The 14,040-nt window shown below is 55.9% G+C and overlaps 2 long non-coding RNA genes across 3 annotated transcripts; both read right to left on the bottom strand.

The window, feature by feature from the left end:
- Positions 1–1,842: 1,842 nt before the first annotated feature.
- LOC137223370 (uncharacterized) lies at positions 1,843–4,355 on the bottom strand. Its single transcript, XR_010942837.1, has 2 exons — positions 2,225–4,355; positions 1,843–2,001 (listed from the first exon to the last, which is right to left on the bottom strand). It is a non-coding gene; the product is annotated as an uncharacterized lncRNA (long non-coding RNA).
- A 1,159-nt stretch (positions 4,356–5,514) lies between these two features.
- On the bottom strand, positions 5,515–12,778 carry LOC137223371 (uncharacterized). Of its 2 annotated transcripts, none has more exons than XR_010942838.1 (2): positions 11,667–12,778; positions 5,515–11,072 (listed from the first exon to the last, which is right to left on the bottom strand). It is a non-coding gene; the product is annotated as an uncharacterized lncRNA (long non-coding RNA). The 2 variants fall into 2 exon arrangements; XR_010942839.1 differs by having other exon boundaries at positions 5,515–11,033.
- Positions 12,779–14,040: the final 1,262 nt, after the last annotated feature.

Genomic DNA, 14,040 nt, shown 5'->3' with positions numbered 1-14,040 from the left:
TTGGGGTCGAGAAGGGAAGCTCCTCCATGAGAGTCCCCTTATATCTCATTGGTCACCACCGGGTCATACATGCCCACTCTTTAAGCAATTGCAGGCCGGAGGAATGTGATGCCAGGACTGGTGTGGACCGATCATGACTCACCCCTTTCTCGGGTGGACCTGCCTTTTCTGAGATCCTGAAGGCTCCAGGTGCTGCCTGCAGCCTGGTGGTGGCCGGGGTGGAGAGGCAGTGCCAAGTCGGGCACACGTGGCCTTACCCAGGCAGGAGCCGCCCCTGTCCCTTGTAAAGATGGAGAAAAGAGGATAGGTGACACAGTCCCGTGTGCAAGGTCACACCTGGTGGGGACTTGCCCCAAGCCACCAGTGTCCACACCTGATCATGTTCCCCTGGCAGATGCTGGAGCCGAGACTCTGGCAGGGAGTGCCCCCCGCGAGAAGTTACTTAGGCAGGGTTACATCCAGCTGGGTGCCTGGGAGCCGTCTCCATCGGAGGCATCCCTGGCTTGCATGCCTCCAGCGACCGGGAGCTCTCCACCAGTCCAGGCCAGGCGGCTCTGGCCAGGCACTGTGAGAACAGGGAGAACCTCTCAGTCCCTGAGGAGGCCGGAAAACAAACAATGGAAACTCATCCAGGAAAGTTTTATGCACATCTGCACTCCGGCCACGGTGTCTAGAGAAAGAGCCTATAAAAATGTAGCCTTCAAGCCAGGCCCAGGGGTCAGGGGGTGGACTTGTCCAGCCCCTGGCTTTCAAGTTGTTAAGCAGATCTCTGCAGCCCTCCCCCCACCTCAGGTTTGCCCTTGTGCCCATGGCTGTAAGAGATGAACCAGATCCAAGTGGGTCTTCAGATGCCTCCCGCTCTGTCTCTCTGTCTCTGTGTCTCGCCCCTCTTCTCTCTCCTCTCTCACTAAAGCTAAAAGAGTACTTAACAAAAAACACCTTGAGAATTTCCAGAGCCAGCACGGAGCTGCCAAAAAAACTGCAGAGTCTGGAAAACAAAGAGTTGGCAATGATCCTTTGGCCCGACCAAGGAGGGTCTGAAGAAAGATTCACCCTCAACCTCCTTCCAAACTCCCCGCCAAAGACAGAACCCCGTCCCCAGGAGGGTCCAAAGTAGGGGCACCAGGGCCGATCTCAGTGGGGTGCCTCTGTGTAGAGGCTGGTGGGCGTTCCCCCAGGTGGATGAGAAAGGGGATACTGCTCCGTTGCGGGGGAGAATATGAACACCAGAGGAGACTGTCATCTTTTCCAGACCCTGGGCCAGCGTGTGTGCTGGTCTGCAAGGTCTGGTTGAAGAGCAGAAACGGCCTCTGGTGGGGAGGACAGCAGCGGCCACAGGATGCAGGATTGCCTGGACCAGTGGCAGAGCCCTGGCTGCTCACAGTGAAGCCAGGGGCCCTGGGCCCTGTGGGTCCTGCAGGCTGGGAGGAGTCACCTCCCTCCCCACCCACCTCCTGCACCGGTAGGTGGGCTAAGGGCGCCTGCCCTGGAGTGGGACACCGCTGTGAGCCGAGCCTCCCCTGCCACTGGCTCCCTGAGCCCTGCGTCTGCATCTCCAACCTGGCTCATGGTTCCCAGCCCGGCTGAGTTTTGCTGCCGTAACAAGCGGCTCCCCCATCCCAGGAGCTTGAAGCAAAGACTTGTCTCCTGCTCAAATCCCACGGCCCTCAGGGGCCAGATGAGGGCCCTGCAAGACCCTCATCTCTCACCTATAAGCCAATTGCCGTTAACTGTGAACATACCCCTTTTTAAGCGGTTTTGGGTTCAAAGCCAATTTGGAGACCCAAACATTCAGCTCACTGCTTAATTCAACATTAAATTTTATGATTCTGTTTCGCCCTATGTGTTCACCATTGTATTTAAGTACCTTTTATTTTTTAATTGCAACAATAAAAGGGTCAGGATAAAATAAAAAAAAAAGACGTCTTTCTCATCCCTTGTCTGAGGTTGGGGTCCTCAAAAGCCGTCCTTGAGATAAAGCTTTGCGTGCAGGCAGTTTACCTGGGAGATGACAGCAGGAAGTGTCAGTGGGGGAAGGCGAGAGGGAGGGAAGGAGCCATATGAGGCTGCTTTATTTGGGGGCAGACGAACCCTGTGGACAGTGGACTCAATCCCACAGGGCCCTGGGAGAAGGTATAGAACCGCCCACCCAAAGGCAAGGTTACTGTCGGTAGTCTTGTCCATCATGGGCCCTGGAGGTGGGTTGCCCAGCACTTTCACCCACCTGCAAAGAAACCCAGGCCAAGCACCCAGAGACAGAGCCGGGGTCCTGGAAGGAAGCCCAAGCACCAGTGACACCGAGGATGGGCACCAACCCCGTCTGCTCTGCTCCGGAACCCAGGCCGACTGGGACCCCGCTCCCTGAAGAGCTGCCGGTGGTTCTGCAGGACAAGGGGATGAGATGTCCTGTACTGGTGCTGAAGCTTCCGCCAGAGGTGATGGGGGCTACTGCTGCTCAGATTCTATTGGCTGAAGACTGGGACCTGCCCCCGAGTTCTCCTGGGTGGGGATGACAGTCCTCACCTGGGGTGGGGGGAGGATTCTATCAAGTGTGATAGCAAGCGAGCAAAGCATGTAGCTTAAGGGACTATGCCACGTAGGCGCCAGGTGAATGTGAATTTCTTCATTTTGCATTAATTCAGCAAATTAATTCTGAGCCCCTCTGGGGGATCAGGCACGGAGCTGGTGCCAGTCCCTGCCCTCCATGAGTTCGGACTGGCAAGGACAGCTACATTGGCACGTCATCGCAGTGCTGGGGGAAAGCTGGGTCTGGGGTCTGTACCCTGGAATCCCGCAGGGTAGAGTCACGATAAACATCCTGGGGGGGGATGTTGGGGAGGGGCTTTGAAGGAGGGCTAAGAGCTCTTCCAGTGGAGAAGACATCTAAATAAAAACGTCATCCTTCCTCAGGAAGTAAAATGCGTCCCAACTCATGGATGCCCAGAACTTTGTGGTTTACAACAGTATTTCTTATATGTAATTTCATTTATATGTTGAAATGATTATTTGTGGTTAATATTATTATGCCCATTTTATGGATGAGTAAAACTGAGGCTCAAGGTTAAGTCAATTTCCCAGGGTGACGTCATTAGAGGGTGACTCAGGATTTGAGCCTGGGTCTCGTATTCTATGACAAGTATCTCCTAGAGGGGTGTCTCTGCCCCTCAGTAAATGTGTGACTTTGCACAGGCCATTTTTCTCTTCTCCGTTCCTTATGTGCAAATGGGGACAGGCCCCCAGGGTTGTGCATCTCAAGATGAGAAGGTGAGCCTGGACCAGAAGGCCCTCTGCAGACATCCCAGGCTGCTGTGGTCATGCCTGTTTTTGCTCAGCTGCCCTAACAAAATACCACAGACGGGGGGGCTCAGACAGCACAGGCTTATTTCTCACAGTTCTGGAGACAACAAGTCCAAGATCAGGGTGCCAGCATGGTCGGGCTCCTGGTGGGTTTCTTTTCCTGACCTGAGGATGGCCACCTCCTCCCTGTGTCCTCACAAAGAGAGTGCTGGTGTCTCCTCCTCTTAGGAGGGCACTAACCCCATCAGGGGCTCCACCCTTATGACCTCGTGACCTAATCACCCCAAAGGCCCACCTCCAAATACCATCTCATGCTCGGGGGCAGTGGGGAAGGGAGGGGGTTAGGGCTTCATCATATGAATTTTGGGGGGACACATTCAGTCCACAGGAGACCCCCCTTCTTTCCGGGCTCAGTACCAAGTGCCAAGAAAGCCCTCTCTTGCTTTTGTTTGTTTACCGGAAACACATGCTATTTTTGTTTTTCCTGCTGGTGGGAAGCAATGGGTGATCTTTTCTTTACCGGTGATGGCTTAAGGGGCAGAGGCAAGGCTGGAGCCTGCTGTGGGCTTGTGCAGTGCAGCTTCTATGGTCACCAGGAAGTCTCCAGAATGGTCCACCTGAGTGTGTCCACTTTTGTTCAGCCTCACGGCCACTGTCCTGGTGGTCTAGGTGGCTTCTACCGGCCTCAGCCTCACCTCTCTCCTCGAACCCACCTTCCGTGCGGTATCCAGAGGCATCTTTCTAAAAGGCAGATCTGACCCTGGCAACCAGCTGCCTCAACCCTGCCATGACGCCTCACTGCCTTTAGGGTAAAATACCTCCGCTTCACACAGTCTCAGGGGCCCAGCGTCTGGTCCTCATTTTCCTCTGTGAGATCACCTCTCCTCTGCCCAATTCCCTAAACACCAGGCCAATGGAATGGATTTTGGCTCGGGCCCCTGGCTGCACTCCAGCTGAGAGCTTGTCTCCTCCCTCCCCCCTCTGCTTCTCTGACTCAGGCCCCAGCCACCTGGCAGCCTCCCCAGCCCCTCCCACCCAGGCTGGGTCAGGGCCCTCCATGCTGGGGCTCCTGAGTGTCCTGGGCTCCCACCCGCCCCGCCCCGGGAGAGGCAGGTCAGCACCACGCAGGCATCTGGAGCTGGGCTGCCTCCGTTCACATCCCAACTCCTCCGCAGCCTGGAGACCTGGCAGGTTTCTCCCATGCCCATCCTCTGCTTCTGCTTCCTTCCAGCGCCACCCCCACACCCGATGGGGAGCTTGTGAGGATTAAGTGATCCTCGGACGTCCCCTGCGGTAGCTCCAGGCGTGTCCGCAGTATGAGCTGGGCTGGCTCTGTGGGCAATCAAGGAAGCTCGCAGGCAGTCTGTCCTCTGATCGTACAGACACGGGCTCCCTGAAGGCAAAGCTGTGATTCGTCCACCCAATGGGTTGGCCAGAGCCAGGGCTCGGACTGCATGTGCTGAAGGGTCAGAAACCATGCTGTCCGCTTGCTGCCTGGCCCTTGGAGTGTGGAATTCCTGTAAAGGTGTCAAGACACCTTGGCTCCTTTCCACGCTCCCGTGACTCAGATTTGATGACTACTTTATTTTGCCTAAAAGACTGGCAATTAGAGATTTATGTGCAAAGCCCCTGCTGGGTCAATACCAGGCTGGCAACTGCCCCCTTAATCTTCCCCTCCTCCCCCCCTTCATCCCTCCTTCCCTTTCCTCCCCCCCATCTGCTCTCCTCCTCTCCCCTCTTCCCTCCCCACTCCCTCCCTCCCATCCTTCCGTATTTATTTAAGTCCCTGATTTTGATGTGAGGTACTCAGGGTTCAGGGGTGAACGAGCTACCCGCCTGCCCTTCTGTTACGGTCTTTACGGGTTATTCCAATTCTCTCCAAAGCAGGCACCGAAGGTGCTGTGATGACACAGGCGTGAAAGGAGCACGGAGGTCAGGAGTTCGGGAAGGTGAGAGGCAGCCAGGTGACAGGAAAAGGTCTGGCTCCTGGAATTGTGAAGTGCAGGTGCTGGGCTGCCCCTGGGCTCACATTCCTTTCTAGCTGGACGATGACTGAAATCTTATCACCACCCCTCCCCCATCTCTAACATGGGCTAATCCTTCCTCCCAGGTCGTTTTGGAGACCAAATAAAACAGTGGCTGTATCAGGTCTCTGTAAATAACAAAGGCTGCACCCATTTTTGATTTATGGAATTCTACCTTCCCAAGTCAATGAGATTTTCTTGTTTAAACTTTCTTTTTTTAATTGCAAAACTAAAACATGTGGATTGAAAAAAGTTGAGCCACATGCAAGCTGGTAAACAAAGTGGAAAAGGTTTCTCTCCACATCCCAAGATTCACCATCGTTAACGTTGTTTGTTCATGCGGTAAACGCAGAAACATCTAGAAAGTATGAAGGCTCAGCCACAGAAGTCGTGTTGGCCTAACTGCTGCATGTTCCTGGCGTGTTCCAGACGCTCTCCGGGCCTCGGCTTTGCCAAGTTTACACTGGGGAGGAGAACCGTCTCTACCTTTTGTGCGGGGATTGAATGATCCTTACTAGGCACAGCTTTGTCACAGGCAGTGTCAGCTTGTTCCACAACTGTGGTTTCAAAGCACTGAGACGCATTTACCGAGCAGACGTGATTCTCGACTAGCATTTTGCAAAGGCCCAAAACATCGTGAATCCTGTTATGATTCCAAGAGCGATTTTCATGGCAAACAAGTTGCGCTGGGATTCCCTATTTTGTTTGCTGAAGTTACTTAATGCCTCCCACTCAGTGTGTTTCAAGTCCTGCTTTCCAGGTTTTTAAAAAAGTTGTGATAAAATACACATAACATAAACCCATCTCAACCATTAAGTGTGCAGTTCAGTGACATCAAGTGCATTCACGTGACACAGGCGTGAAAGGAGCACGGAGGTCAGAGGTCAGGGAGGTGTGAGGCAGCCAGGTGACAAGAAAAGCTCTGGCTCCTGGAATTGTGAAGTGCAGCTGCTGGGCTGCCCCTGGGCTCACGTTCCTTTCTAGCTGGATGATGACGGCTCAGCCACAGAAGCCGTGCTGGCCTCGCTGCTGCATGTTCTTGGCGTGATGGTGCGGCCGTCACCACCATCCATCCCCAGAAGGTTTCCATCTTCCCAAACTCTGTCCCCATGAAACTCCCCGTCCCCCCGCCCCCAGCCCCTGGTCCCCAACATTCTACTTTCTGTCTCCAGGAATTTGACTGCTCTGGGAATTTATATAAGCGGAATCATATAAGTGAATTTATCTTTTGTGATTGACATTTCACTGGGAATAATGTCCTCAATGTTCATCCATGTTGTAGCCTGTGTCAGAACATCCTTCCTTTTTAAGATTGAATGTTATTCTGCTGTGGGGCGGACCACATTTGCTTATCCACTCATCCATCCGGGGACACCAGGGCTGCTTCCACCTCTTGGCTGTTGTGAGCAACGCTGCTGTGGACATGGGTGTGCAAGCATCTGTCCTAGTCCCTGCTTTCGGTTCTTTGGGCTGTAAACCCACCCAGGCTTGTAGCACTTTCCAGGTCTGGCGCCAGGTGTCGGGGGCAAAGAGCTGAGGAGATTGAGGTTTCTGTTGTCAGGGAGCCGTGGTCCGGAGAGGGGAAGCGGAAGTGGACAGGTAATGCCACTGGGTGGGAGACGCCAGCCAGTCCTCTGAACAGCACTTTGACTTTCTAGCGTCCTCTCACCTCTGTTGTTTCATCACTTACTCACAGGTGCTGAGAAGCAGCTATGAACATCAGCTCCATTTTATAGCTGGGAAACCGAGTCGTGGGAAGATACAATGCCTTGGCTGGGATCACCTGGTTAGGCGCGAAGCTAGCGCCAGAAATCAGGTAAATGGAGCCCAATTCACCAAGCTGTTCTCGAAAACAATGTCCCCCACGCAGCTAGTTGTAGAATTTTTGGCTACACTTGCAGGTGACAGAAACCCAGCTCACGCTGGCTCCAGCGGGGGAGTTGATGGCTCAGGTAATTAGCAAGGCCAGGTGTCGGGCTGGCCCGGGCTCTGCTGAACCCGGGGGCGGCAGGGCTGTGTGCGCTTCTCTCTCCACCTCCTGGGTCTGCCTTCCACTGGGCCTCGACTTTATTGAGCAGTTCTTCCGGGCAGCTGGGGAAGCTGACTGCCCGCAATCCAGGTTTCCGTGGTTCCCAGAACTCAGATCCCACAGTAAGAGAGAGCTTCCCCAGCCCTCCTGGCCCAGGGGGCCAATCTTTGGAGACCTTCCAGGGCTAGTTTGGTTCCCAGGCCTGGGCTCGAGCTAGGCATGTGTCAGGAAGATAGATTTTGGATGGGCAGGTCCGGCAGACCTCACGCGTAAGGGAGGAGAGGCAGGCAGGCTGGCAAGGCACGGAGTCCTCACAGGGCGGGGAGGGCTTTTTTGTTTTTTTTTTTGCGGTACGCGGGCCTCTCACTGTTGTGGCCTCTCCCGTTGCGGAGCACAGGCTCCGGACGCGCAGGCTCAGCGGCCATGGCTCACGGGCCCAGCCGCTCCGCGGCATGTGGGATCTTCCCGGACCGGGGCACGAACCCGCGTCCCCTGCATCGGCAGGCGGACTCTCAACCACTGCGCCACCAGGGAAGCCCTATTTAATTTCTTTTAATGTGTATTTTTTTCAAAGTTGGATTTTTATTTTGATGGTTTCTAGCTTCTTTCAATGACTACTTTACTGAGTTGTAGATTCTTTTTTTTGGCTGCACTTGTGGGATATTAGTTCCCTGACCAGGGATTGAACCCAGGTCCCTGGCAGTGGAAGCGTGGAGTCCTAACCACTGGACTGCCAGGGAATTCCCAGGGAATCGTTTTTAGTATAAATATATCCCAAACAATGTATGGGACATACTTACTACTAAAAATCATGCGTTGCTTAATCTGAAATTCAAATCTCGCTGAAGGTCCTGTATTTTTATTTGCTAAAACTGAAAGCCTGCCAAGGAGACAAAGAGGCCCATGAGAGAGAGAGATTCAGCGTGGGGAATAAAACAAGGGCTGGGTGGGGATCAGCTACTTCTGGGCCACAGCTGTGTTCCTGATGATTTATGTTTGGGTTACTTTATTCCTATCTAGCAAATTGGTCCTACAGATCTCATTTTATTTTCCGTTTGTTTATTCATTCATTCAACCAAGACACCTACTGCATGAGGGCCGTAGCGTAGTAAAGGCAGATGCAGAGCCCCACAGGTGCTAAGAGAACAGCTACAGTAACAGCATCCTCCCCTGACATGTCCTTCACTGGTTTCCTCTAAAACACCAGCCCCATGAGACCAGGGGTCCTGCGTGTCTCGGTCACTGCTGTATCACCAGTGCCCAGAGCAGGGCCTAAGGACAGAGCAAAGCTTTCAATCAGTATATTTGTTAGGTGAATGACTCTGAAAGTGGGCCCCAAGCATTAACAATCATGTGAAACTCAGCATGGCAATGGGGGCATGTCTTTAAATTCAAAGCACCCCTTTCCTGGGTCATTTCATAGGAAATACTTGCAGGAAAATGGGTTTCTGCTAGATTTGCACCTTTCAACGACTGTCCAGGAAAACAGCTCAATTTCATTGCTGTGCCTGGGCATTCCGGAATCTCTTCCAGGCAAGTGTGTTATCCTGGGGACCCCTGTAAGCTTTATATCTCCCGGGTTCTCCCCACCTTCCTTCCCCTCCCCTGCTTCCCTGGTCTCCATGTGGCCTCCACCTGCGAGCTGGGGGCTGGGATGCTGAGGGCAAGCCCTCGCCGCAACTTTGGGTGGTGCCTCCCCATGTGTATGGTGCATTCAGCATAGAAAAGGTAACAGGGACCAAGGCCCCGGCCCTGACGGGGCGCATGAGGACAACACAAGACTGCCTGATTCTCCTGGCAATGCAAACGTCACCTTGAAGTGCGTGCGTGCGTGCGTACGTGCGTGTGTGTATGCACACATGAGAGGGACCGTTTGTGGGGAAGTGAGAATTTGGCAGTAACTCAGCCAAGTGGGATTTTTATGGTGTGTCTCCTGCTTTGGGGCCCTGCCTGCACCTTCTGCAGACCAGCAAGTTTCCGTCCAGGCTCATTTCCCTCCATCTGGTCCACACCTCCTTCCAGACCCAAGTCTAGAAAACAGACCTTCTGGAGACTAAGTTAAAACCAAGAGGTTTCCAGCCAGCAGCCAGCCTGGGGCCACGGGAAGAGCTTTTATTTGGGAGGTGTGGCTGTTTATCTCTCAGAAAAGTGGACGAGCTAAATCTCCCTTTAGAGGAACCAAAAGATCCTCACGACCCCCATGCCGGAGAGACAGAGGCACATCCGTCTGTCCAGCACCCCTGAGTTTTGGGAACTCCCCCACGCTTCCGGGTGGCTCCAGTGGGACTGTCAGGGAGGGGCCGTGACCTCCCTGCCACAGGGTGGGCACAAGACCTCAACAGGCAGGTCAGATGATTGGGCCAAAGCTGAACGCGGGACTGAAGCAGAGTCCAGTATCCCTGTCCTAAGATTGAGGTTCAGAGAGGTTAAGTGACCTGCCTTAAGACACACAGCTGGACCAGAACCAGAGAGGCCCCCAAGGCTGTGGCACCTACAAGGGCGGGGCAGGAGGCTGAACCCTGACACCACCAGCAGGGAGGGAGTGATGGTGGAGTTCTGACTCTGACCTGAGAAGGGCCCTGGGGTGGGAGATGGGTGGGCCACAGTGGGACCCCCAAACACAACCAGAGCTTTCTGACAGAGACAGAGGCAGCCAGACAGCTCCTCCACCGGCCCGTGGAGGGTCTTGGCTGTGTTGGGACGGCTGGAACAGAGTTACTGCCTGGGGAGTCTGCTGGAGTCACGGGCCAGGACCACGGCGCCTGCACGAGGAAAGGAGCCCAGAGAGGCGGCGCAGCTGGAGGAGGCATGAGGGCCCCTGCGCTGCCCTGAGGGAGGGGGAGGGAGAGAAGGCCGGTTGTGTGTCGGGGCCGCAGCAGGGCCACTGGGCCAGAGCCGGGATGGTCCTGGCAGGGTGGGTGTGGGCTGTGGTGGGCGTGCCAGCATGTGGAGAAGAGGGTGTGTATGAATATGCGAGTATGCACATGTGTGAGTGTGTACACGTGCATATGTGTGCGTACACACGTGTGGGAATGTGTGGTGTGTGTACACAAGTGCACATGTGAGCACGTACCTGTGAGTATGTGTGTACACGTGCACGTGAATGTGTACGTGTGCACACACATGTGTGGGAATGTCTGCAGTGTGTACACATGCATATGTGAGAGTGTGTGTACACGTGCACATGTGAGCGTGTACCTGTGTGTACACGTGCACTTGAGCGTGTATGACTGCATGCACGCACACACGTGTGTGCAATGCACATGTGAGCGTGCACACGTGCACGTGTGAGCATGTACCTGTGCGTATACGTGTACACATACACACGTATGCATAGTGTATGTGTACACATGCACGTGTGTGCAAGTTGTGTGTAAACGTGTGTCCTCTCAGGGCTGGGGCACGTGGAGGCGGCAGAGGTAGAGGCACCGCTGGTGGGGCTGCAGGGCAGATGCCAGGGAAGGGATGACGGCAGATGAGGGAAACTGAGGCAGGTTGACTTGGGGGTGGTGAGGGGGGTCGGAACAGGGCCCTGCAGGGAGAAGGCCGGGCTCAGGTCCCCGGGCCAGGCCGCTCCGCTCCCTCTGCCGGTGGCCGGTGGTCACGGGCGGTCCCACCGGGGCCGGGAAGAAAGCTGAGCTGCCCCTGCAGCAGCCCCTGCAGATCTCCCAGGCCGGTGGCTTCTGAGGCGGAGGTTTAGGCAAACGCCGCAGAATTAAAACCTGGGAGGATGTTAAGAAAACCACCCAAACAACCCACACCCACAGCCCTCCAGTCTAAGGCGGCTTTAACACGTGCCCGCCGCCGCACAGGGAAAGGAGTTGACTCGGGAATTCCCAGCAAAGGACTGTTCCCAGCCCCAAGTGCAGGGCCAACAGCGCCTCCCTGGGCCTGTCCTACCAACCTCCCCCCTGCCCGCCCCTCCTCCGGGCCTGGGCTGGGCACCCAGGACAAGGACGCCAGGGAAAAGCCAGGAGGGTAACTGGGGCAAGGAGGACGGAAGGGCCCGGGGTGGGGGGCTGCGCGAGGGGGCCTGGGCCAGGCTGCTATGGGAATGTGCTCATGGCCCCAAACCACCAGCTTAGCAAGGTCACGGGCTTTGGGGCACCTGCACGCTGGCTCAGACCCCGCCAGCCCGCTCCTCCCATGGACCAGTGGGAGGTGGCTTTGCTGTGTGGCATGCTGCCCTCTCCTCCTGCCCCATGGCCTTCTCAGCTCTCTTCCGGACCATTGCCCAGCCCCTCCCTGGGCTCCTGCCTCCATTCTGAACCTTCCCGCCCACCCTCCACACAGCTGGAAGACGATGAGTTGCTTACCCAACGATGAGTCCCTTCCCTCTTTACATCAGGCAGAACCCTGATTTTGTGTGGGGGCAGCATTGTGTCCGGATAAAATGCAGATTCCCCAGGGTCTGTTGCAGTTTGGGTGGCCATGGGACTCAGTGCTGGCCGTGAGATGTGTGTGCAAGTTCCTGGGTGGGGCTTCTCTACCCTCCTGCCTGGAATGGCAAGGCGATGCCTGGTATTCTGGCAGCCATCTTGTGACCATAAGGAGAGACACTAACCCAAGGATCCTAGAGACAGAAAGAGTCTGGGTCCCTGAACAAGTTCTGGAGCTTCCCGACGATCCCTGGACTGCTGCTATCTAGCCTGCTTGTTATCTGAGAAAAGGTGATGGGAGAGAGCCTTACAGTGAAGGAAACAGCCTGTTCCAAGGGATGGAGATAAGAACATAGCTGGAGAGTCCAACTATGGAACGCATCCCCAGGTCTTCCGGGCTCTTTGCCTGAGGCAGTCTGCCCTGTTTCCTCTGGCCCTTGCTGTCCCTCCCAGGATGAACCCAGGAGAGACCAGCCTCACCCGCCTCCTGTTCCCGGCCCTCACCTCCAACTTCAGCCCCTCTGTGTCCTTGAGGGCCCCTTCACCTCCATGATGGCCCTGACCCCCCTCTGAGTCCTTTCTTCTCCCCCCAACTGGAGGCAAAGCCTCTGCCACCCCAGGCTGCTGCCCAACTGTGCCGGGCTCTCAGTCCCAGGGCACAGGCTCCTGGACCCAGGACACGGCAGCTGCACAGAGAGGGGGGTTGAGCATTTATAACGTGGCAGCAGGGTTCACAGACTCCCAGCAACCCAGGCGGCCCACGGACTCCTACTGGCCAGGGGCTGTGATCCAGGCAGGTGGGGGTGATGGTTTGCTGCACCTCTCCAGACTGCATGGCTGTTCAAACACCTGATGACTGAAATACCGTGCCCAGCACCACCTCCCTGGGCAGCCTTCTTGCGTGTCTCATTGCTGCACACAGACAGGATTGTCTTGATTCTCCCGGTTTGGAGGGACACCACGGCAGCCACAGGTGCGTGTGTGCACACGTGCGTGCTCTGCCTACGAGGCTGGGATTGTCAGGCCCTGCCCCTGCCGCCCACACCCTCGTCTCCCACCGCTGCACTGCTGGGCTTTTTGCTCATAGGACCCTTGGCTCCAGGACCTGGCCTTCCTGGACGCCGGAGGGGCTTCGCAGCTCTGGCCCCTGAGACGTGCAGGCGCCCTTATCTTTCCTCCTGGGTCCGCTGTGGGGACCCGGCTGTTCCTCCAGTGCTGTATCTGAGAGCGTCTACCACTCCTCTGGCGATGCACCTGCTACTCCTTGGTGTCCCAGGCGGGGCCTCCCAGGAAGCTGACTCCGAGGTGGTGTTATTGTGCGGGGTTGTATCAGGGAGTGCCCTTGGGAACCAAGCCCCGGGAAAGGGAGGGGAGGGAAGCAGGGTTCGGCAGAAGTCCAGCTGAGCTCAGGCCCAGGGGCAGCCCTGTCTAGCCTGATGGAGGGCTCTAGAGCTAAAAGGCCCTTCAGAGTCGTTAAATGTTGGGTCAGAATGGTCAGGGCCTTCTATTCCAGCCTGGACCATCCTTGAATGTGGGCTGCCCTGCAAGGGCGTGGCCTTGGGCACAGAGCCGGGCAGCCGGGGACTTTCCTGAGGGGGCGGGGATTGAAGGCTGGCTCCCTCCTTCCTTGACGGGGAGTCTGGGGGGTGACCCTAGAGGGTCAGTTCCCCCGATGTGGTTCTTGAAATCTTACCCTCTGGCGAAAGCAGGAAGTCCTTGCCCGCCCCCGCCCCGCCATCCCCCCAACCAGTGCCCTTCCGAGGGCCTGTCCTCCTCCCAGGGAGCCTCCCGAGTGCCCACGGGTACAGTCAGCTTCCCACGCAGCCCAGCCCTGCCTTGGAGCTCTGGCTGTGGAAAGGAGGCTGCCGTTACAAGCAGCTGAACGGAATCCTGGCCGAAGCGGACTCTGGTGCCCAGAAGCGGATGCCATGAGTAACACCACTGAAAATGTGGACCTGGTTGAATGGAAAAGGGCGGGAGGGGACGTTAGTGCAGACTCGTCGCAGGTTGGAAAGCTGGTGACCCATGCGATGCGGTGGAGAAATATTTTATCTGAGGGTCCTCTGCTCTGCTTTGGACAAAGGCCATGTGCTGTCTGGCCGCAGCGTGAGGAGGGTGGAGGGAAAGTTTCAGAATGTTGGCATGGGCCGGTTCCTCGGGGCTTTGGGAAAGTCCCTCAAGAGACATGTGAGCTGAGACTAGAGCCAGCCCATCTATGAGGAGGGATGCAGGAGGATCAGTGAGTATGAGGCTGTGCCCGCCATGTATGGTGACCAGTTCAGGCCTCCCAGAGGTGAAAGGGTCAGTGCTT

This window comes from Pseudorca crassidens, chromosome 4, assembly GCF_039906515.1.
Source record: "Pseudorca crassidens isolate mPseCra1 chromosome 4, mPseCra1.hap1, whole genome shotgun sequence".
Lineage (NCBI taxonomy): Eukaryota > Metazoa > Chordata > Mammalia > Artiodactyla > Delphinidae > Pseudorca > Pseudorca crassidens.
Note: the sequence above shows the minus strand (reverse complement) of the source record. Positions and strands in the feature narration are given on the sequence as shown.